Source organism: Lacerta agilis, chromosome 6, assembly GCF_009819535.1.
Source record: "Lacerta agilis isolate rLacAgi1 chromosome 6, rLacAgi1.pri, whole genome shotgun sequence".
NCBI classification, from domain to species: Eukaryota; Metazoa; Chordata; class Lepidosauria; order Squamata; family Lacertidae; genus Lacerta; species Lacerta agilis.
Window position 1 is genome coordinate 62,691,866 of NC_046317.1, and position 22,709 is coordinate 62,714,574.

At 41.8% G+C, this 22,709-nt stretch overlaps 1 protein-coding gene across 5 annotated transcripts in view; it reads right to left on the reverse strand.

Annotated features, from left to right (window-relative positions):
* Positions 1–22,709, reverse strand: part of NGF (nerve growth factor) — a 66,941-nt gene that overhangs the window by 14,246 nt on the left and 29,986 nt on the right. Inside the window, exon 1 of one of the 5 annotated variants that reach the window (XM_033153053.1) lies at positions 4,537–4,555. The exons of the other annotated variants lie outside the window; for them this stretch is intronic. The gene's annotated coding sequence lies outside the window, so the exon portion shown is untranslated. Of the gene's footprint in view, positions 1–4,536; positions 4,556–22,709 lie in introns of those variants that run through there. 5 annotated transcript variants of the gene reach the window in all.

Genomic DNA, 22,709 nt, shown 5'->3' on the forward strand with positions numbered 1-22,709 from the left:
ACGCAAAGTTCAAGAGGATAAGCCAAGCTATAGCAGAAAATAATTAAAACATACAGGAGACGTTCTAGAAAACTTATATTCGGAACAACTGATGGAGAAGACTGCGTCTGAGAAGCAAACCTGAAAGTCAGTCACTGAATCCTTGGCAAATACAAATACAATCCACTCTATTTATTAATCTCTCTTTCATACATATGTATTTAGGACACACACCAACACCCTTTCACTTGCATACATATATACACACATTCACAAAGAGAAACGACCAGCTGGCAGGGAGAGGGGTAGGGCAAGGCAGTGGGGAAGCTGTTGTGGTGCAAACGCACTAGAGGAGCCAATATGGTGCTCCTGCCAGTGTGTTTGCACTGCCATTCCCTCCCCCCCCCACACCAACATAGGAATGTAAGAAGCTGTCTTAACCAGATGCTCTACCATGGAGCAATGGCCCTTCCCCAAACAAATAAGATGGGACACAGGCATCCTCTTTCTCTCACAAAAGCATGAGAAGGAGCCCTAGGTTTGACCAGTACCATTGCAAACTACACCCGATGTTCCCACAATACAGAATTCCTTCCACTGCTGCTGCTGCACTCCTACCACTACTGACTATCAACAGCCTTTCTGGGTGGGTTCCAGCACCTCCATTAACCATAATTGCAGCTGAGCCCAAGATCAGGCCAGGCAAGCCAGCTTGGACACCAGATTTTTGAGAACTTTAAATCTTCCTTAAAGTGGCAAGCAAAGGATCTTCCAATTTCCAGTGGGGAACTTTTAACCATGAAAAGGAGTACAGCTAAGCTTTCATAAAAATACAAATTATATAATAAAGCTATACTGTACTGTGATAAATTTAGTCCTTGCATACAACAATCTTCTCCATTCAGCTCTTGCACCACTAGCAGTTAGAAAAGTCCTAATCTCTGAGTGCTTCCCCACTTCCTCTATAGTCTTGCCACAGTTTACAAGCAACAAATATCCCCCCTCATTCTTAAACAGCTTCAAGTAATAATTTCAATTCTGCCAATAAACATCACATCATATCTTATGACTTGATAATAACCATCTCCCTTTCCATTGCTTGTCTCTTTTATGCAGCATTGTGGGTCAGTTTTGGGGTTATCTTTCTTCTCATACCCAAAGGGATTTACAGACAAAGGCAGCTTTCCGGGCCGTGTGGCCAGCATGACTAAACCGCTTCTGGTGCAAGGGAACACGGTGATGGAAACCAGAGTGCACGGAAACGCTGTTTACCTTCCCGCAACAGTGGTACCTATTTATCTACTTGCACTGGCGTGCTTTGGAACTGCTAGGTTGGCAGGAGCTGGTACAGAGCAACAGGAGCTCACCCTGTTGTGCGGATTCGAACCGCCAACCTTCTGATCGGCAAGCCCAAGAGGCTCAGTGGTTTAGGCCACCCACATCCCTACAACCAAATATAGGCTTACAAACAATACCTAGGCAGAGACAGGTGCGTGGCAAGGGGGCGGGGGTGGCCCGTCCCGTGTTCCAGGGGAGGGGGGTGACACTTTGGCCACCCCCCTCACCCCACCCCGCTGGGCGGGCCCCAAATGGGGGCATGCCGCCTTTTCCCCCTTCCAGTGGCTTTTTTCCAGCGTGAGGGGCAGGCCAGCGAGGAGGGGGCGTCATGCCAGTGACAAGCATGATGCCCCCTCCTCGCTGGCCCGCTCCTTGCGCCGAAAGAAGCGACCCAAAGGGGAGAAAAAAGGAAGCAAAGCGGGCAGCCCAGCCAGCGCCGAAAGAAGCGGGCGAAAGGGAAAGGGGTGGGGGAAGCAAAGCAGGTGCGCTCAAGCGCCCGCTATGCTTCTCTTTTTTCCCCTGGGGGCATGGTGTCGCACTGTGAACGTGCGTCATGACGTCATGATGCACGCACACGTCACGATGCCCCGCCCCCAGGGGTGCCTCTTGGCTTCCCACCCCGGGCAGCCAAGGGGCTAGGAACGCCCCTGGGCAGAGACATTCACATCTGGAATTGTTTCCAGAAGTACAGCTAGTGGGTGCCTAATTCCAAAATAGCTTTCTCTCAAGTGTTGGTAGAAATAGTAGCAGCTGATGAGCACTTGGCAAAAAGACATGTCAATTTAAGTCATTTTCCAGCAGCCTCTTGCACTTTTGTATGCTTCTTTTAGCATTTCTTTTAGCATTTGCCATCATACCAACAACCCATCCAAGTCTCTTATGCTGATTGACTACCAACTTAATCTCACAATGCAGGACACTTCCAGTGTGTTACTATTTTTGGGTGGGATTCAGTCACATACTGGCAAACTCAGTTTGTGCAATAAAAATTTATTTAGAGGTCTTATGCAACAAACTTGCTTTCCCCCAAATATTGGACTGCTTGCATGGGAAATGTACATGGGGGAAATTACTGGAAAGTGTAGGATAACGTTTGCATGATACAATGTCAACTAAGCACTCTGCAAACGAATCAGGATGAATGCTCAATTATCAGATCAGCCGGAAGTGACCCCAGACTCCAATCTAGGCTTTCCTGTCTCTGATATACAGTAAGAGTGCTTAGAGGTGCTTCCTTACACTCTGATTGGTTCTTGCATTTCAGTAAAATATCTACATTGGCCTTTAGGGCTGCATGTTTATTAAGGTGAGGCAAGACCAGTATGCAGCAGGTCAAAGAGTTACAAATTAAATCAAAGAATGCATGCAAAGTATGAGAATCCTCAGCATAGAGGCAAGCAAGCTCTTTTTCTCCAGCCCACTCTATTATGTATTTAGCAAAGCAGGGTTAAATTCTCTCCCTGCCACCCTCTCTAGCACCAGCAGCAATATAAAAGACTGGACATAAGGAATTTTTCCAGACTATTTTCAGTCCTCTTCCTGTTTTTAAGATAGCAAATTATTCAAGTGCACAAGCTTTCATGACATTTAATATTGAAGTTTGTATTTATTTCAACTGACAATCACAGCTCAATTATTTCCAACAAACTTTCGGGGAATGTCCCATTGTTTTCAATGTGCATTTTTGCCATTCGTTTTAATACACCCTCTGACTGTGTGGTGCTATAAACAAATTTTGGAAGGGACACTGTGAAAAATGCACTTGAGCAGTGGTGGGTGGGTTTGAGTTTACTGAGAAGGGGCACAGGACTGGTCAGATGGGCAGAGAGACAAAGGGATCCATGTCTTTATATTGAGAAAGAAGCTGAGTAAATACAAAAGGTGGGGAATTTTGAGTTCTGGTAGGGAATTTCCCCAACCTAAAAAATGCCCTGCAGCTTCAAGTTTGAAGGGATGCCTCAGGCTTCTCCCTGCTGGCCAGAGTCTAGGTGTCTCCTCATCATGGCAAAGTGGAACTTTGAGGAGATTGTGCAGCTTTTCCAGGATGATTGACAATGTAAGATCTGTCACTTCCCAAAATGTGTGGCTGAAGTCGCCTGCATTACTCTTTTATAGCAAGGTTGGAACAAGCATGATATCCAGAATAAGGAGAGGCAGTGTATTAAGAGTAGCAAAAAAAGACAAGTAATGGCAGACACATCATTCACAAGGCTTATTGAATCTGTGGAGCCAACTACACAGCAGGAAATTCTTGAAGCAAGTTGCTAAGGGTAAATGTTAACAGTAGACTGCTTAGCTTTTCCTATTGAAAACAGCCAACAGTTACACTGCAGGGGGTTGTCAGGTCTTACTTCTCTGTATGAGGTACTCAGCTCACACTAAGAAAACATAGGTACTGAACCAAAAGAGCCCAATTAACAAATGAAGATAGGAATAAGCCATGTCTTTACACCTCGGTGCAAGGCGGCTTCCTACCATGTGTCTGACAACTGTTTACTGGTTTGGGGATTTTTGTTTTGTTTTGTAAAGTCATTTTATTTTTAAAGAAACTGGTGCTGAAAGTTTAAGAGTAAAAGGAAGGAATCTACTTAAAAACAAATGTGCTGAGCTTGCTGATCTCATGTGCTGAGTAGTCAACCTCCCCAGCAGAAGTGGGTTGCTGTATGGAGCTGCAGCCACTAAACTAGTTTCCCAGCAGGTGGATCACTGCTGCTTACCAGGCAGGAGAGAGATGGGAGTGAGATGGTGGGGACGTTGTAGTGGTACAAATGCACCTGCGGAGCCGATCCAGTGATCCTGCCAGTGTGTTTGCACCATGATGACCTCTTCACAGCCTTGCCCCTCCCCCTCTCAGTAAGCAATAACCAACTCACTTCCAAGAAAGCTGGCATAGTGGTTCCGCCTCATCCAACAAGTTGCTTCTACTCCTGACCTGCTTTCAATTAAAGCCCAGGGGAAGAAATTGTGAGATAACTTGTCACATGGGGCTTTTTCAGATCGGATCAGGAATGGCAGGGGAGCAGAATGTTGGAGAAACCTTTAACTGGAAGAAAAACCACAAACCACCCATGGCTACCTTGCAATTAAAAAGTAGGTCCAGTCCTTTGCCCACTAAATTTATAAAGTGCCATGTGAATGAAGCAGAAAAATGGAAGCCTCCTTCACAGGCAAAGCAAACTTTTAAGTAGGCAAGAGGATAGCTTTCAGTACAGCACTAACCTGTACATTCTTCTGCACTACTATGTTCTTCCTCCTCCTCCCTTGGGAAACTAAGCTTAGGAGGATGTGGGTAGTCCCTTTTATCTATCTGGGTGTTGGCCAGAAAGTTGCTCCACCAGCAAGATCTTTACTGTAACCAGCTGGCACACTGCTGCACCCAATCTTAGTTCTGTATCAGTCACAATTGCCTGCGCAGCAAGAAGAGACTGAGACTGTGGGTTGGTGGTTCTTGAGTCCCTAAAGTTTGTTTATTTCTTATTTTGGATAGGATTAGTTTGACTTCACACTGCAAAGGTGCACTCCTCCATCATCTCCCAAGACACGCATTCGCCTTGAAGGAGCAGATGCACAGCCTTGAGGTGCTCTGTTGCTTGCGACTCAAGTGACTTCAGTGGCCCAAAGCACCTTTCACCAGCTTTGGTTGTATAACCAGCTGCAGCCTTTCCTGGATAGAGATAGCCTGGCTTCAATGATCCATGGTCTAGTAAAGTCCAGCTTAGACTACTGTGGTGCGTTATATGTGGCACTGCCCCTGACATTGATTTGGAAGCTTCAACTAGTACAGAATTCAGCTGCTAGCATTTACTGGTTTTCCTAGATACAGGCATGTTACATCAGTCCTGAAAGAACTATATTGGCACCTTGTTTGCTAACAAGCCAAACTCAATGTACTGGGTCCTAATGTAATGCCCTAAATATCTTGCTCTGCCAAAGAATCTCCTCCTGTATCTGATAGCAGTTGCTCAGCCACGATCATCCCAGAATATGAAAAAGAAGAAGCCCCTGCCAAAGAAGATAAAGAAGATCGGTAAAATAAATTAATGCAGCAATGATTAATCAACTAGAAACCCAGGAAAATAAAAGGACAATAATTTGAAAAATGAAAAATATTTATTGCATATTTTCAAAGCATTGTGTATAATATTATATGTTAGCGGGATTTCGAAAAAACACTTGTAATATGGTAAGGTATAAAATTGGAAATTATTATGAATTGAAGATATTATGGATGTGCATGAACAAATGTAAAAGAAGAGAACGAAGAAGGGGGAGTGGAGGGAAGTCAAGGGATTTTGGAAATCTCATGGATGGGAGTTGTTATGTGATGTTTGTTTGTTTGTTATTGTAAAAATTAATAAAATAGTATAATAAATAGAAAGACAGACAGACAGATATTTTGTTCTGCCAAGACTTGGAAGTGGTAGTGATTACCAAAAGCTTTCCCAGCCTATATCAGGGTGGGGCTATGCAAAGCTGATCAGGGGTGCATGCAACTCCCAGTGGGTCCTGCTGCCTCAGTTATGGAAACTTGCCACCAGAGTCATCTTCAGGCTGAAGATTTTCTTTTGAGTATTTTTATCTCCTTGGGCATGCTGTATGCAATCTTTAAAAGACACCATAGCAAATGTTGCAGCTGCATACTCCTGCATGGCTGTGGAGAAGGAGAAGCTGTAGGGGAGTCTTCCTCAGTCTGAAGATGCTAGGAAAGCCATGCTTTTCATTTGACTAGCCATTTTATGCTATAGTGTTTATTTAAATTTATTTAAACAGTTGTGTTCCTCTAAATCTTATTGTATTGTTTATGTTTCATATTCTGTCTATAGATCGCATACTGCCCTAAAATCCATTTCTGGATGAAGGTGCAGTTTACAAATTTCTGAAATAAAGTAGTTAAATAGATAGGTTGTTGTACCCAATGTTCTGGAATTCAATTTTCATCAATGAGAATTGTTTCAGAACAAAAGCTGGCTGCTGTTCTCTTCCCACAAAACAGAAAAACCTCATGCCACACAGAATGTACAAAATTACATTCTTTGTAGGACTATCCTATTAAAAACAATGGTTTTGCTCTAGGTCCACCACTTTAAGCAATGATAACCACAGAGCTACTATTACGGGTTTATGCCAAAAATAATTTCATTGGATTTCCAAGCACTGCCACCCTAAGAAAACAGAGCTTCTATTTCAACTGGCGGCTTGTTTTAACCACAAGAAAAAAAGTTCCAGTTTCAGCAGTTTTTTTCAATGTTCTTTTCGTCTATATTTTCTGGATTCACCATGAAGGCTAAATCCAGTAAATGAAGCAATGTCAAGCAAATGATGCTAAGGATAAAATCTGTCAGTGTTTCCATTGTCAGTCCAATTCTCAGGGATTAACATCATTCGCTGAAATGAAAACTTTATTTGCAAATTGTCAATCCAGATACAGATTATTTTCCCTGCTTGCTATTTGAACTAGTTGAAATCCATTTAGTTTAATAGCAAGCAGCTATATGTTTCCACCCCCAAAAGGTTTGTTCTCTTTGCTCATGCAGAGGACACAACCAGACAAGGGTCACAAAAATTAGGGCAGGGAAAACCAAAACCGGAAGACCACTAAAAATAAAACCCAACTGCCTTTATGGAATACTATTTCACATTTTATGCTGCACTGTACACATGATCACAGTATGTGTTTTCTCCAAGATGAATGTCAGTACATAACATTTATGTCAAATCCTTTGAATTCTCTATTTCTCTGAGCATTAGATGGTAGTTGTTAAGGATAATGAGCCTCAGTGGACCTCAGTGATGGTAAACGTATCTTGAGTGCTTCTGCAATTGCACATTATAGTCCTATGCTGTTAAATTCTGCCAAAAAAGAATCAACACTCTGCTAATTGACTGTTGTATATAAATTGTATTTGTCCTTGCAATGCCTGTTTACACTTTTATAATACAAATATTTCTTTACATCCAAGTGCTTCACATGTATTTTTCAGTCCCTATGCAGTGGTAATCCTTGATTATAATTCCATTATTAACCTCCCTATGCCCCCCTTTCTTTAGTTGTTCACTTTTATAGGTTGAGGCCAACAGGAGATTTGCTGGCATCCAGCCTACATTTCCTTTCTTCTTTTTGGTTTTCAGAATCCCAGTTTTGCTTTTAGACCATTCAATAAAATTTAGAGAGCTATTGAAGGATATGACAAAACAACCTTTGTCATGGCTCTGACTGGCTGTAGTGCATGAAAAAAGAATAATTGGTGAAGAGGAGCAGGACTCTTACTGCAGTTGCTCTGAAGTTATGGAACAACCTGCTGAATGAGACAGAAAACTGTACTTTTCTGGTGGCTTTTGCAAATGGACACGAAGTCTACCTCATCCAGGAGTCCTAGAGCTGTGGAAAGGGTGTTTTGGTCCTATACTACTGTTGCTAGAAAGTGCACTGTTATTTTAAATGTTCCTTTTTTATTACAGTTGATGGTTTATTTGCTAGATATTGCCTGAACCCCTGAAGAGACATCATACAAATGTGATATTGCCTCAAGCCCTGAAGAAACAGTATACAAATGTTTATATTTATTTATTCACACACACCCACACACACACACACACACACACACCCTCTTTGGTATCTGACAAAATGTCAACAACATGGTTAGCTGTAATAAAGACTGAGCTATCAAGGGTTGTTTGAAGCTCATATTCAAAGTGGATCCATCTACCCTTTCATTAACTCAGTAGCAAAGGTCAGGGGGGAGATGAAAACCTGCTATCCTAAATTTCCTCGATACACATATAATTACATTTCAAAAACAAAAAAAGCTCACAATCTTCTAGTGTTTCGTGTTTCTGGTTCCATTTGACCATGACATCATGAACAAAGGACAGCTCTCCACCCAGGGAATTGGCTCTGGGGTTAACAAGAGCTCCATAGAACCCATCTGCCTCAAGAGACTCCGTTTATTTGAGTAAGAGAATCCTTGAGATTAAGAGCAGATTTCTTTTTTTCCCACACCTATAGAATGAAGGAAACCAGGCGCTCTTTCCCTCACCACTAACCCCATGCAATTTAGATATTTAAGACTCAAAGGAACATGAATTCATACAATTCCCAGCAGAAACTACAGACGCCCTCCCTCTCTGTACTGACTTTCTTGTTTCAATTATAGCCAATGCCTAGAGCTTAGTCACCCATTTTGGGGGAAGAAAAATCAGTGTAACTTCTTAATAAAGAGTGTGCTGGCACCCCCAAACCAGTCATACCACGCAGAATTCAAGTGCTGAAAGAATTCCAATTCAACTATGTTGAAAAATCTAGCTTTTTACTTCCATGTTATGATCTCAAGCTTAATACTGTTGAAGTTAACACAGTTCAGTTTTCTGCCTCTTCCTGAGTTAGTTATTTCTAAGGGTGAAGGAGAGGTTTGGTCTGCTTTTTGCAATGGACCAGCCCAGCTTTTGAGCCTTCAACTTGCTTGCACATTAAAAAACAACTATCAGTCAAATTGCTAATGTAGTTTACTAATGTATTTTAATATCTGTTGGAGGCCGCCCAGAGTGGCTGGGGGTACCCAGCCAGCTGGGTGGGGTACAAATAAATTATTATTATTATTATTATTATTATTATTATTATTACTACTACTACTACTACTACTACTACTATTTTTTCAGATTTTGTGGTGCATTTTCAGTATAGAAAATGCACAGACAAACTTATGCATTTTTTGTAAAGAGTATATACAAGAACATGCAACTTAAGAGAATAATGTGTATAAAATGCTTACAATTTAAATATAAATTAATGTACTCGTTCAAAATATCTGCAAAACACCAGGCCGGAACAGACCTATGACTGAGCACCAATGAAACTGATGTAGAATTTAAATAGGTTAGTTTGTCCATCCCTAGATACTTCCCTTTGTCGATCTTCAATTTTCCAAGCTAGGTATGCTTATTGATGCTGCAGAAAATATATACCGGGTAGTGAAAATGAAAAACTATATCTCAAAATATGTGTCCCCTACTATGTAACATCTCCCACTCAGTAAAATGTAATGATTTACACAAAGCATGCTGTTATCATCTTTATGATCAGTTTGAATGAGATAACCTGTTTTACTTTTCTAATGTTGCTTTCAGATTGTTGGTAGGAGACTAGATTTAGGCTCCAAATGTACTGAAGTTGTGTATAGGAGAGGTGAGCTGAACAAAGGGACCAAGTCTTGTATACTGGCCTCGGTCCATTATGCCTGAAGGAGCGTCTCCATCCCTATTGTTCTCCCCGGACACTGAGGTCCAGCGCTGAGGGCCTTCTGGCAATTCCCTCACTGCGAGAAGCCAAGTTACAGGGAACGAGGCAGAGGGCCTTCTCGGTAGTGGCAACCGCCCTGTGGAATGCCCTCCCACCAGATGTCAAAGAGAACAACAACGACCAGACTTTTAGAAGACATCTGAAGGCAGCCCTGTTTAGGGAAGCTTTTAATGTTTGACGGATTACTGTATTTTAATATTTTGTTGGAAGCCGCCCAGAGTGGCTGGGGAAGCCCAGCCAGATGGGCGGGGTATAAATAATAATAATAATAATAATAATAATAATAATAATAATTAGTGCTATTATTTTCAGAGAGATACTGGGGGCATTTGAAAGGGAAACAAAATGTATTTACAGGGGCATCTCTATTGCCTCAGCAATTGCAACAATGCTCTCTGTTTGTGCAGGTTCTCTGTTGTTCGCTTTGTCACTCCACCCCACCCACCTCCCCATCCCGCCCACCTCTTTCCCCCTTTTCTTCCTAATGTCTCAACGAACGAAACTGATTTGTAAAAATGTTACATGGAAAAAATATGAGAGAGACATTGCACACACTTTTGTAAATCAAGAAAATCTTCAATAAAAATACTTTTTTAAAAAACCCCAATGCTCTCTGTTTTGCCAAGCTTATGGTGTGGCAATGAATCTACCAAACAGAACATTGGCTATGGAATGCAGTTGAATGAACACTGATATGTAGAGCTGAGAATGGATTCTGACAATTAGTGCTATAAGTAGGAAGTGTAGAGCCAGTGTGGTGTAGTGGTTAAGAGCGGTAGACTCGTTATCTGGGGAACCAGGTTCGTGTCTCCGCTCCTCCACATGCAGCTGCTGGGTGACCTTGGGCTAGTCACACTTCTTGAAGTCTCTCAGCCCCACTCACCTCACAGAGTGTTTGTTGTGGGGGAGGAAGGGAAAGGAGAATGTTAGCCGCTTTGAGACTCCTTCGGGTAGTGAAAAGCGGGATATCAAATCCAAACTCTTCTACTTGAATGTGCATTCCAATGCACATTCAATGACAATAGCTTTCTCTTTTGCACTCACTGGTGTCAGCAGATACAGTACATACATTTGAATGACTACATGATGCACTCATACTCACTATATGTGATCATATTCACCATGACTAGCTAAAATCATGCACTGGGGGAGAAAGAAGTAGCACAGTTAATTTTTTTTTAAAGGTGACACCAGAACAGAAGCAGAATGAGAGCAATGGTTTTGAACAGACATGAAAAACCACATGAAAAACTTGAAAGCAAAGCTTTGAAGAATTCTTCTTTACTCCTTGTAAATGTTAAAGAATGAAAATTCAGCATTGCTGACCTTTCGAGTGAAAGAATCTCTCCCACTTTCTTCCCTCTCTTTTTTGCTTCTAGCTGAAAAATCATAGATATCTGCATTTAGATTCATGCATATGCATTCAAAATGTAGCACAGTTGACTTTCTGTGGGGTTCTGATTATGTGATATGAATGCTGATAAACTGCTATTTCCTATGCAAACATGAGTTCTAAAATGTTCCCGTTAATAACCTGAAAGAGCCAAAATGTGCTCCAACTATTAACAACTCATAATTCTCACTATGCCTGGCTGGAATGTTTTCACACTTATCCACATTTCCCTTGTGAGTTGCGATACTCTGTTTCCCTTTTGAGGCCTTATTCCTTTTATTTTGCAGCTCTGTAAAAAAGGTGATTTCATTGCTTTGTCATTGCTCATAATTTGAAACATAAAAGACTAGGAAACTATATTAAAACCTGAGTTGTATCATAAGTAATTGCAGCCACATTGTTGGGTTGCACAAAATGAAAGCTAAGGTCTTGAGTTTATATAAGGACACTCCTGGAATCATCATGTAATTAATGATACAGCCCCTAGTTTGCATAAGCATCACCCATGGGAATCTGGCAAATATTTATTGGAAACAAATGAAGGAAAATCTTCCAACAGCACCTGTATCTCCTTTCTCCTACATTGTGTATTGTACCAGCAATTCTCTCTTGCTTCTAATTAACAGAGATAGCCAAATAGCATGTGTATTTATACGGTTTCCTCTGTTGAAAGAGAGCCTTTCCATTTTTTAAAAAAATTCAGTGATGTGCCATTTTCTCCCACCCATGCTGAATATGCTGGTTGCAGTATTTAAAACCTCCAGGAAGACACTTTTAAGAGCAGACTCAAGTATCTTAAGGTTGGAACACTTCTGTTACTCAACTCTTCATTTTTGTATTCCCATTGAACTCAATGGGACTTACTTCTGAGGACAGCGCTGTTGACTAAGCATTAAGTTCCACTGAACATAATGGAAGTAACTTCAGGTTAAACACGTAGGATTGTGCTATAAAACACATTACAAAGCACATCACTGAAGGATCAGAGTTTTTGGGACTTATGTCAGCAAACAAAATGCATGGAGCTAAATTATATGTTAACTGAAGTTGCTTATTTATTTTAAAAAATTCACAAAATACATTGGGCTTATTAAGTAGTAAGTGCACTTCCCTAGGTATAAATTACACAGATGGTGTTGAGTGTTTCCACAATTCCTCAATGAGAGTTGAGACAACTAGGCCTGCCAGAGTCTATAGACTTCAGAGATTTTATCACCAAGCACAATGAAATGGAGTCAGATTATAAACAGACCGGAGCCAACACCATAGTAACAAACTTGAGAACAATGCCTATTTAACAATGAAATGTGTGTTAAAGCATCTGCTTACAATTCTCTTGCATGGGTGTTGGAAAAAGGCTGCTTGCTTCCTCTTTAATGAACCCAGGGGACCACATTATTAACTCCCTGAGATTCTGGTGCTCAATAAAGGTTCAGCCAAGTATACGGATCAGGGATGTGGAGATATACACACACATTTTTTGAAATAAATTGAGGAACTGTGCTTGCACAGGCGTGGCAAGGTCCTACATTATTTCTGCCATCGCTTATGGTGTGTGGTTAGAGTAACTGAGGGGAGGGGTGTACAGAATATTGGTGAGTACTACTGTGTAAGTATGCCCATGTGTATGTACAGGCAAGGTAGCAATTCCTGGTTTAGGCAACATTATTACACAAATGTACCTTTTCAGTGTATAAGACTATGTTTGTTTCTTTTAAAATCATGCTAAAAAGTGGGGTTCGTCGTATACATGGGTAGTGCATAGGGTGGGCGTTTGATTGGTTACTGTCGCAGCTGTCAGAGGGTATTGTGCGTGTTATTGGCTGCTGCGTCAATGGGTGGTGATGAGTGGCTGATGCTCCGGCAGTTGGGCAGGCGATTTGCAGCTTCTGGGACAGATGAGAGCCGGATTGTGCGACGCGTGCGGGTGAGAGATTTTTGGCAACCCCCCCCCCCTAAAAAAGCTCAACAAGCCTGGGTAATCCTCCACAAAAAGCTCAACAACTCTGAGCCATCTCCCCCCACTTTCTTAAATTTGAGTCCCCCAAAATAGGGGTAGTCTTATACACTGGGGCGTCTCATAGACGGAAAAGTACGGTATGTGTAACTGAAAAGCACTATGAACATAAGCACTCCATGAAAAACAAGTCCAATGTGTTTCCCTTCCTATGTATGTGTTAACAATTGATGGACCATTCTACCCAATGTGACCAGTACAAGAAACACTGCTGTCACTATACTGGTCTACATTATACCCTTAGAAATAATACTAGCATACAGCTAAATATGATGGGCTATGTGTGATTGCCCAGGATCACTTGAGAAGGATTGTAATACAAGAGGAAAAAGGCACTCAATGTAGCAATGAAGGTGGTGGTTGTGGCAAGAACAGACATAAGAAATGACAGGATTAAAAGAGTTTGCGGATGGATTTCAGATTCCCAGACATCACTACTTTCTTTTTTTAATCCATTTTTATTAGGACATCACTACTTTCCAGGTAAAACTTAAACCATGAGGACACGTAGTTCAGCACTGAGCTAAGCCATGGTTTGGCTTAGAATGCTATAGATCTGGATCTGGGCTTATGATTTAGCTCAGTCTGGGCAAATTGAGCTGTGAGCTATAGGTTATGGTTTGTCTAGAGAGTACAAAAGCACAAGTCTGGTTTGAACATGGTCAGACCATGGCCTAACTCAGCTTAGCCCAGCCCAACAGCAAAGTGATCAGAGAGGAACAAAGTGGCTGTAATCTCTTTTCTGGGATTTCCCCTCACCCTGTTTGCTCTAGGCCATGGCTTGCCTTAGTGTAACATGCAAACTTGGTCAACAGTTTAAAGTTTAAATGTGAAAATACTGACAGTAACAGCCTCTTGTAATTTTTGCTGGCTGCAATGGACTAGCAAGGTCACCTCTCCGGAAATATCTCTTCTATGCATAGTAGCTGGACTGCTGCAAATATATAGGCCAAAATCAAAACATTTTGACAGGGTGCATAAATTATAGGGGTAAACTTCAAAGGCCTGAATGAGTCACTTACAGCACAATCCTAACCATGCTTACTCAGAAGTAAGTCTTACTGATTTCAACAGGGCTTACTCTCAGGTAAGTGGAGGTTATATCTCTGTTCATCTAGTAAACAGCATCACCTGACTCTGTCTTAATATCTACTTTATCTTTGCTCTGAGATGAGATAAAACCACCTTCCTTCTAAGGTTTATAGGGCAACAATGAATTTAAATTTATGGTCATATATTCTGTAGTCCCTTTTGTGCTTAGCTGTACGGCTAAAGATGCACATAGCTATATGTGCTGAGCTATGCAGCACGCTGCTCTTTTACCAAGGTGGTCCCAGTGCCACTGCTGTAAAGTGTTTCTACAATAATGTGTTATTTATTTAGAACAACACAGCACAGCAGCAAGGGCGAGTGCATTTTTATGCTTTACAGGTTGCTGGGTGTGGATAATTAAGATATTAAGCATTCCGCCTCTACATTTCCAGCACCCAGCCCAGACAGACTCTATAGCAAGAATAGCGGGTGACCTGATTGGCAGACAGTGTGCTCTGTTTCTGAGAATCATATTGAAAATCAGGCTCCAAGCATTGCTGGGACTTTGGTGGTATTGGAAGCCAAGTTCATCTGGTGAGAAAATGACGGTAAAGAGAATCAGCCTTAAGGGGAATCACATAAAAGTGAGCAGTAAAAAAGGAGAATGTTGATTCTGGAAACCCCGGCACTGTGAAACAGTGCCGCTAAGAAACAAAGACAGGCTTCCAATACCCATTAATAATGTTTCTAAATTTTATGTTCACACACACACACACACACACACACACAGAGAGAGAGAGAGAGAGAGAGAGAGAGAGAGAGCCCTAGATAGATAAAAAGAGTATACACATTTCTAATGACCAGCAACTGTTTTTGGCACCCCGTCAACTCCAGGGCACTACCATTCTGTTAATGGTCTGCCACAGGGCCAAGCAGTTGTCTTTGACAATCCCAAGTGCTAACAGGGTGACACAGCCACTGCTGAGCAACTATGACAGAAGAGATAGCGCAATCCAAATTCGATACCCAAGACAAAAAATGACCTCCGCAGAACAAACAGTTCTAAAATTAGCACTGTTAAGGCCCAGCATGCCAGGGGGCCTATCAAAACAGTGAAAGGGAATTCCAGACCTGCAGAAAATGCCTCCTTACACGAAGAGCAGAGGGCTTGTGTATGAATCTTCAGGCAAGAAGAGAAATGCACCTGCAGTACTGGAGGGATAGGGTACATCTAAGGAGCTTGGCATGGAGCCAGGAAGTTTTGGCAACCACGTAGCAGTAAAGGAAACGGAGAGAGAAGCAACTCTTCTATTCTGGATTCCAGATAGCTGTACGGTCACAAGCACATGGAGTGAGCATATGAAAGGCATGAAAACAAACACAAGCAGTCTGCTAGCAAAACTAGTTAGCAAGATGATTCAGTCTAGATAACTAGTATTTTGCATTGCTGGGAGCATTTAAGCTTCGGTAAAAGTTCAAAAACACCTTGGATTTTTAAAAAGCAAATTAAAAAGACATGATTCAACTATACCAATGTATCCTTAGGCCAGCTTAAGTCTGTATCTCTTATAACCAGAGTTGTTCTCTCTGTGACTGCAAGAATTGTTGCCATCTGCCCTGTGTAAGTATCTCCTCCAATATTTAAAATAAATCACTTGGTGCCATAATATACTAGTGGAAAATGCATGGATTTTATGATTGCCTGAGCAGTAGGTTGAATTGAGAGGTTTATCAGCCATTCTGACCCCAGCACAGACAAGGCACTGCAGGACACATGGTCAAAAGTCAGCTTAGGTCAAGAACCATGTGGGCTGGCCTGAAAGTGAGGATCCTCAAAATGTGTGCAACCTGAGCTCTGAATATAAGGAGGTCACTTAAGGTCAAACTGAGTAAGCAAAAGCCGCAGCATTATACTACAGCATCCCAAAGGAGTGATTGGTCATCTAGAGAAAACATGGGAAGAGTGATCAAATCAGATCCAGGGATGAAGGAGCTTCAGGCTGCTCTACAAGGTCTTATTCAGACAATCATGCATGTTCTTAGACATGTTGCTGAACTCCAGCTTCCACCAGCCCCAGCTAGCATGGCCAAGAGAGAGGTATAATGGGAGTTGTAGTCCAGCAGAATATGGAGCCACAGGTTCCCCACCTGTGCTTTAAAACATTATGTTTTTGTACTCACCCACATCTGTGCAGGGCTAAAAGTAATACTTCTAACTACATCCCATTTTTAAACTGCCTGGGTAACTTGCAGCTGGGGTGTGGCACGTCAAATCTGATAACATGCCTTGTCCTCATTTATTTCTTAAATTTGCATCCTGCCTTTGCATGAGAATAGGCCCACAATAAAATAAATACCAATGGACAACTCTAAAATTATGAAATATATCACAATATATTATGGAGCATTTTAAACAGGAATTTGCTTCCATGTGGAAACTGGCAATACTACTGTAGTTAGCAAGGACTTGAGCAGCTGGATATACCCTGGATTATGTACTGAGGCCAAGAAGTCACTGAACTATTATCGCACATGGACAAAAGCCACTCAGTTCAAAAAGGTGAGGGTTAGTCGAATGGCAAATCCCATGAATCATCAGGGTGGAGCTGAGGTTGTGGTAACATGGGTATTATTTCTAACCAGGCTCCTTCTATGACCATATAAAAAAATGTTTTAATTATACAATTATAAAACTTGCAGGCAATGAGTTAAATTTAATTAAAATATTTAATCACATGGTTATAAAAGTCTGCAGGCTACAGACAGGAACTACCTATTATTGAAATTGTCTGAAGAGGTCTATTTTTTCCTTTTAAAGTATTCTCTTGCACACAGGCTACCCCTTTCCACATAGAAGGCTTTTCCTCCCTTGTTGCCAGCTTTCTCTTACAGGAAAACTGGAGGCAATGAGTTGAGTACTGTAAGCTCAGGCATGGCAAGTTTTATAATGCCCACTTTCTTCCTCTTAAACAACGTGACTACTAAGCACCCTTTTTACCCTCTGGCCAATTATGAAGTCACAATCACCTCCTATTCTGCAACCCCTTTTGCACCACAACTTTCATCCTCAACCCCATGTTCCTGGGGCGCATGCTCTCTCTCTCTCTCTCTCTCTCTCTCTCTCTCTCTCTTTGTAAGATTTTTTTTGGGGGGGGGAAGTTCATTGGAAAAATATTACTGCTTTGACACTAATTTTCATTTCAAAGACTCATATAAGTTGAGAGGTATGTACAAACTCACTCAACCCAGCATGCACCATATAGTGACAATGACAATGGTGATCAAGAAGAAAACTCTAGAACCTAACTTCATGACAAACAGTATGTCTCCTTCATAGTAGAGGCATTCCCTCTTTTGTTTGGTTACTTCAAGGAGATTCTTTCCTGTTTTTAAATGAGAGTGGTCTGTTACCCATATGAGGGGGTTGCTTTTTCTACTACATGAATTCTTTCTTTGTTGCCTCATGTTACAACTCTGAAATACACTTGCTTTGTTGGAAAAAAAAGGCAACAGGGAAAATCTAATGAAAGCTTGAATTACATGTTACTTTACATTTTACTCACTGTGTACATCAAACAGATGAAGAGATCCAAATCTCAGTAGCATTTACTCTGTGCAATGAATACTTGGGGTTAGGCCTTTGTCACGTATTTAAAAATGGCGCACCAGTTTTAGAGTGTGCAGTCAAGGGTAGCTATTTTATTGTAAATTATAATTGTTGAAGGATTAATTAAGCAGGTCCTGGCTTCACCCTGTTGTATAACCTGCAGCCACATATTTTAGTCGATACATTCCTCCAAATATAAGATGATAAATAATGACCTCAAACAACTCTCTTATTTGTCTATATGTTCAACTTTTAATTTCATACGGTAAATAATTGAGCACTCATAAGTCACTATTGGAAACATCAGATTTGAATGTTCATGCAGCTGTGACATACAGTAGAGTTAAAATCGCAAAGCCACTCAACAGTTAAAATTGTATATATGGGGCACTTTCATATTAACCAAATATTGAAATTTCTACTTTATGTTACTGACTTAAAACTACAATAAATGTGAATATTTGCTTTCTTGCACTTTAAATTATGTTTAATTGTGCATATTTGCAATAGCTCTATTACAACAGCTCTGTAGCAAAAATGCTAGGGCTTTTCAAAGAGGAAAAAAACAGCATTTATTTTCTTTTAGAAATACTTGTATTGCCCCATTTAAATACTTGAGCCATATGCAGCTGCAACTACTACTACAGGAAACAAACAAAAGAGAAAGCTGGAGAGAACTTCCAAAAATGGAAGTGAGATGCTGTAGTAGTAGTAGTAGTAGTAGAAGAAGAAGATACTCACAGGTCCAAAACATTTCATTCACTTTCTAAGCTTGGCACAGAAGTTTAGAACTAGTTGTGTTCAGTCTAAGAATCACAGACTCATAGAACTGTAGAGCTGGAAGGGATCCCAAGGGTCATCTAGTCCATAAAATGCAGGAATCTCAACTAAAAGTACATGTTGTTTCTGGCATCTGTCTATCTCGAGAGACAATGGAGTACACCTCCAGGGGTGAAGTCACACCACTGCGTTAGCAGCACTGAAGTGACCTCCCTGAGGTGCAAGCCTGAGCAGTGTGTATGGAGGCCCTGGGTTGAAGGACACCCCCCCCCCACCTCATTGATGTGGTTCATAGGAAAGCAGAACAATACGTTTGGCACCACCTTGGCTGCAGAAATTGCCTGAAAGAGGCATGCATGGCACCATCCAACTGTTAGGGATTCCACTCCGGATTTGTGCAGGGTGACTCTTTAGCCTTTTCTTCTCCTGAAAGAAAAGGTTTGGATCCTGAGGTTTAGGATCAGAGTTTTCCTTCTCCTAGATGGTCTACCTTCCCAGGTGGATAAGTCCCATCTGCCCTTCATTTTTCTTCCGCAGCATGTGCAGAAACTGCCTTCTTGACTGTTGGATCCACTATTGGTCTCATCTGCTCAATCTGTCACAGCCTGTCTTCACATGCAGGGGATGTGCCTAACTCAGTGAGTGTTTGAGACCCATCAGCACACAGTGCATTTATTCATTGTGGGGCGTTGCTGATTTCCACATCTTAAATGTTCCATAAGACAAGGAAAATTCAAATGCTGGATTTCTACCTATATGTATACAACCCAATCTAAACCTGCAGCAATTTCAAAATGGAAAACAAAGTGAAAGCAAGCAAAGCATGTTATGAGTGGGTTACTCCATCACCTTTTAATCTATGGTCCCCACTCGGGACCATTTCCTGCATCCTCCTAGTTACTTTGGAGGACATTTATCTTATGCTTACCATGCTTATTACTTTCTCTGTGAAACAACCAAGCAAAAAGATGGCATTATGTAAGTGCTAACTACTCTATTATGAGGTCATGACATAGTCCACGAGAACCTCTTTGTTTCTCCAACACAGTTAGTTCATTCACAAAGGCTTCCAGCTGTGTTAGCTAAAGTCTAATCAGAAACCAAGAGGGAGCCCAATCAAGCCAGAAATACCTTTCCTTCTACACTGGATTCAATGTGAAGGTGACAAGCCCAGAACAGGCCATCCACTGTTGCCTGGTTCATGACTCCCAAAGAGGGTTGAAGGAAGGAAGGAAGGAAGCTAGGGAGAGAAAGGCTTGAATATAATCCATGTTTTGACAGGACCTTCTCAGTTCCTGGGAGAGAAAATGGAGAACAGGGGTGAGTGGGTGTTCTAATTTTCTGGAGGGAAGGCAGCTGTTATAGACCTCACAACACAGTCAGTTTTCTTGCCCATGGAATATACTAATGAAAAGGGGATGGATGGATAACAATTAAAAAGGGAAGTGGAAGCTATGGACTTCTGGAGTGGCTTTTTCCTAGTCTTTGGCTGACACCTTCCCTCACTGTCTTATAGTAGAACAAGGGTATTCTTTTTATCTCTACATTTACTAGGGTTTTCGGATTATTATAACAGTACAGTCCCTTATTCTCCTTCTCTCAATCATATACCCCATTTTAGCTACAGTACAGTTATAGATTTATATGTTGTAAACTGCTCTGTGATCCTTGGATGAAGGGTGGTATAATAATAATAATAATAATAATAATAATAATAATAATAATAATAATAATAATATAGATTTATAGGTGCTAAAATGCATATTCAAGATTTGCATTAGTCAATGATAATCCCATGGAATTAGCATATGTGAAGAGTTATTTAACCTAGACAACCTTCCTAAATGGTGTATCAGTCACCCCCTTTAATCCTAGACCAGGGGTCCCCAAACCAAGGCCCGGGGGCCAGATGTGGCCCAATCGCCTTCTAAATGCGGCCCGCGGACAGTCCGAGAATCAGTGTGTTTTTACATGAGTAGAATGTGTCCTTTTATTTAAAATGCATCTCTGGGTTATTTGTGGGGCCTGCCTGGTGTTTTTGCATGAGTAGAATGTGTGCTTTTATTTAAAATGCATCTCTGCGTTATTTGTGGGGCATAGGAATTCAGTCATTATTATTTTTTCAAAATATAGTCCGGCCCCCCACAAGGTCTGAGGGACAGTGGACCTGCCCACGGCTGAAAAAGTTTGTTGACTCCTGTCCTAGGCCATCAACACATGTAAAAGCTAATTTCCTAATGATCCATTAGGAAGCCTACCTCCTTCAACTGACAGTTGGTTTAAAAGACGATACCAGAGTTTTAGAAAAGGTAGATTGGTGGTAATAAAATAAGCAGTATGCTGGAGAGAGAGATGTTGATATCTGTTCTTGAAAGCAATACTGTGCTTATGCGCTGACCTTCTTCCGTAAGTAGGCTCAGGTTATATAGATGTGTAAATAAACCATATAGTGTAAATAAACCACTATAGTATCCATTGTGCCTCATTTCCGAAGGAAACACAAACCCTGGTTAAGTACCAAGACCCCTGGAATCTTGTGCACTGCTCAGCAGAGGTTTCTATCTCTGATATTCAGTTTAGCATGCTGTAATAATCAGAGGGAGGGAAAGTACCGGTAGCTATACCGTATTTTTCGCTCCATAGGACTCTCCGGACCATAGGGCGCACCTCATTTTTAGAGGAGGAAACCCAGAAAAAAATATTTTTTCTGGTTTTCCTCCTCTAAAAGCCCTGTTTTGTTTTTTGTTTTGTTTTTGAGGATCAGCTAAAAGTTTTGCAGCTTTTTTGCAAAGGGAAAAGCCCTGGGGTTTTGGGGTTGTTGTTTTTTTTGGAGGATCAGCTAAAGGTTTTGCTGCTGTTTTTGCAAAGGCAAAAGGCCTTTTTTGAGAATCAGCTAAAAGTTTTGCAGCTTTTTTTGCAAAGGGAAAAGCCCTAGGGTTTTTTTTGTTTTTGTTTTTGTTTTGAGGATCAGCTAAAGGTTTTGCAGCTTTTTTTTGCAAAGGGGGGAAAGCAAAGCTCCTTTTGCAAAGGGGGGAAAGCAAAGAGGAAAAGCCCCATTTTTATGGGGTTTAACTCACATTTCTGAAAAATCTTAAGGAAAGGGAGCCATTTCTACTGTTTTCAGACAGATAATCTAATCAGCCAGTCACATGTCCTGGGGAAACAAACAACCTCCCTCTGCAGCACATTCAACAAAGGAGGGCGGGGCTGAAAGGGAGCCGGGGACTCTTATCTCTCTCCCGATCTCCTGCTGATCAGCTGCTGAGCGGGGTCCTTTCAACACTCCCTTTTCTCTTTGTAAAATAAAAAGCACAATCTGCTTTTGGCCCCTGGGCAATTCAGCTCCAGGGACCACCATTCGCTCCATAAGACGCACAGGTATTTCCCCTTACTTTTTAGGAGGAAAAAAGTGCGTCTTATGGAGCAAAAAATACGGTAGGTTGTGGTCTTAGGCCTGAGAAGTCACATTAAAGTTGCTGCTAACGTGTAGTGTTATTTATGTGTTACAATGAGCGTTCCCCACATCAAATGGGGTGCGCATGTTGCAAGGTTGAGGGGAGACCTGTTGAATCACGTTGGCAGCTCCTGGCAGTTGGTTTGGCTTCGCCTTCCCAGGTTGGGATACCTGTGGACTCCACCTACTCTAGCAGCCGCCCAATCCCGTCTGGGGAGGTGTTGCCAGGGGGATTGGCCAGGTAGAAGGAGGGATTATACAGTACACACAATAGAACTTGAGTCATACCTGGGAAGCGGCCGTTGGATTCAGAGCTTCCCCACCCTCCACTCCCTCAATTGACGCTTACTTTGCAGGTTTAACCACCTTTTTTCCACAGCCACACAGGCACGCAGGCACTGCTATGACAAGGTCGCTGCTGAAGGGCCGGAAAGGAATTTCCCTGCATTGGCAGGTTTCGCCTTTCCCGTAGCAATTCGTCACAACTTTGGTGGTTGCAGGCCTTGGGCGGAATCCTTTAGTCATTTACAGGATTGGGGGGGGCATGGGGCGGTGGCGATAACAGGGTTCCCGTTAAAGGGGTCTCAGGGGGAGGCATTGACCAAATGCCCAGGGTCGTCACTGCCCTCCCCTTCCAGCGGCAGCGAACATAGGGGGTGGGCTATCTGCTTGAACATATGCTCTCCAGACTAGCCCACTTCCCAATCATGCTGGATAACCCTGAAGTTACCCAGAACCCCGGCTGGGGGGCTGGGAAGGATAAACACCCAATGCCTGAGCCAAAGTCTTCCTACATCTGAAATATTAATAAAG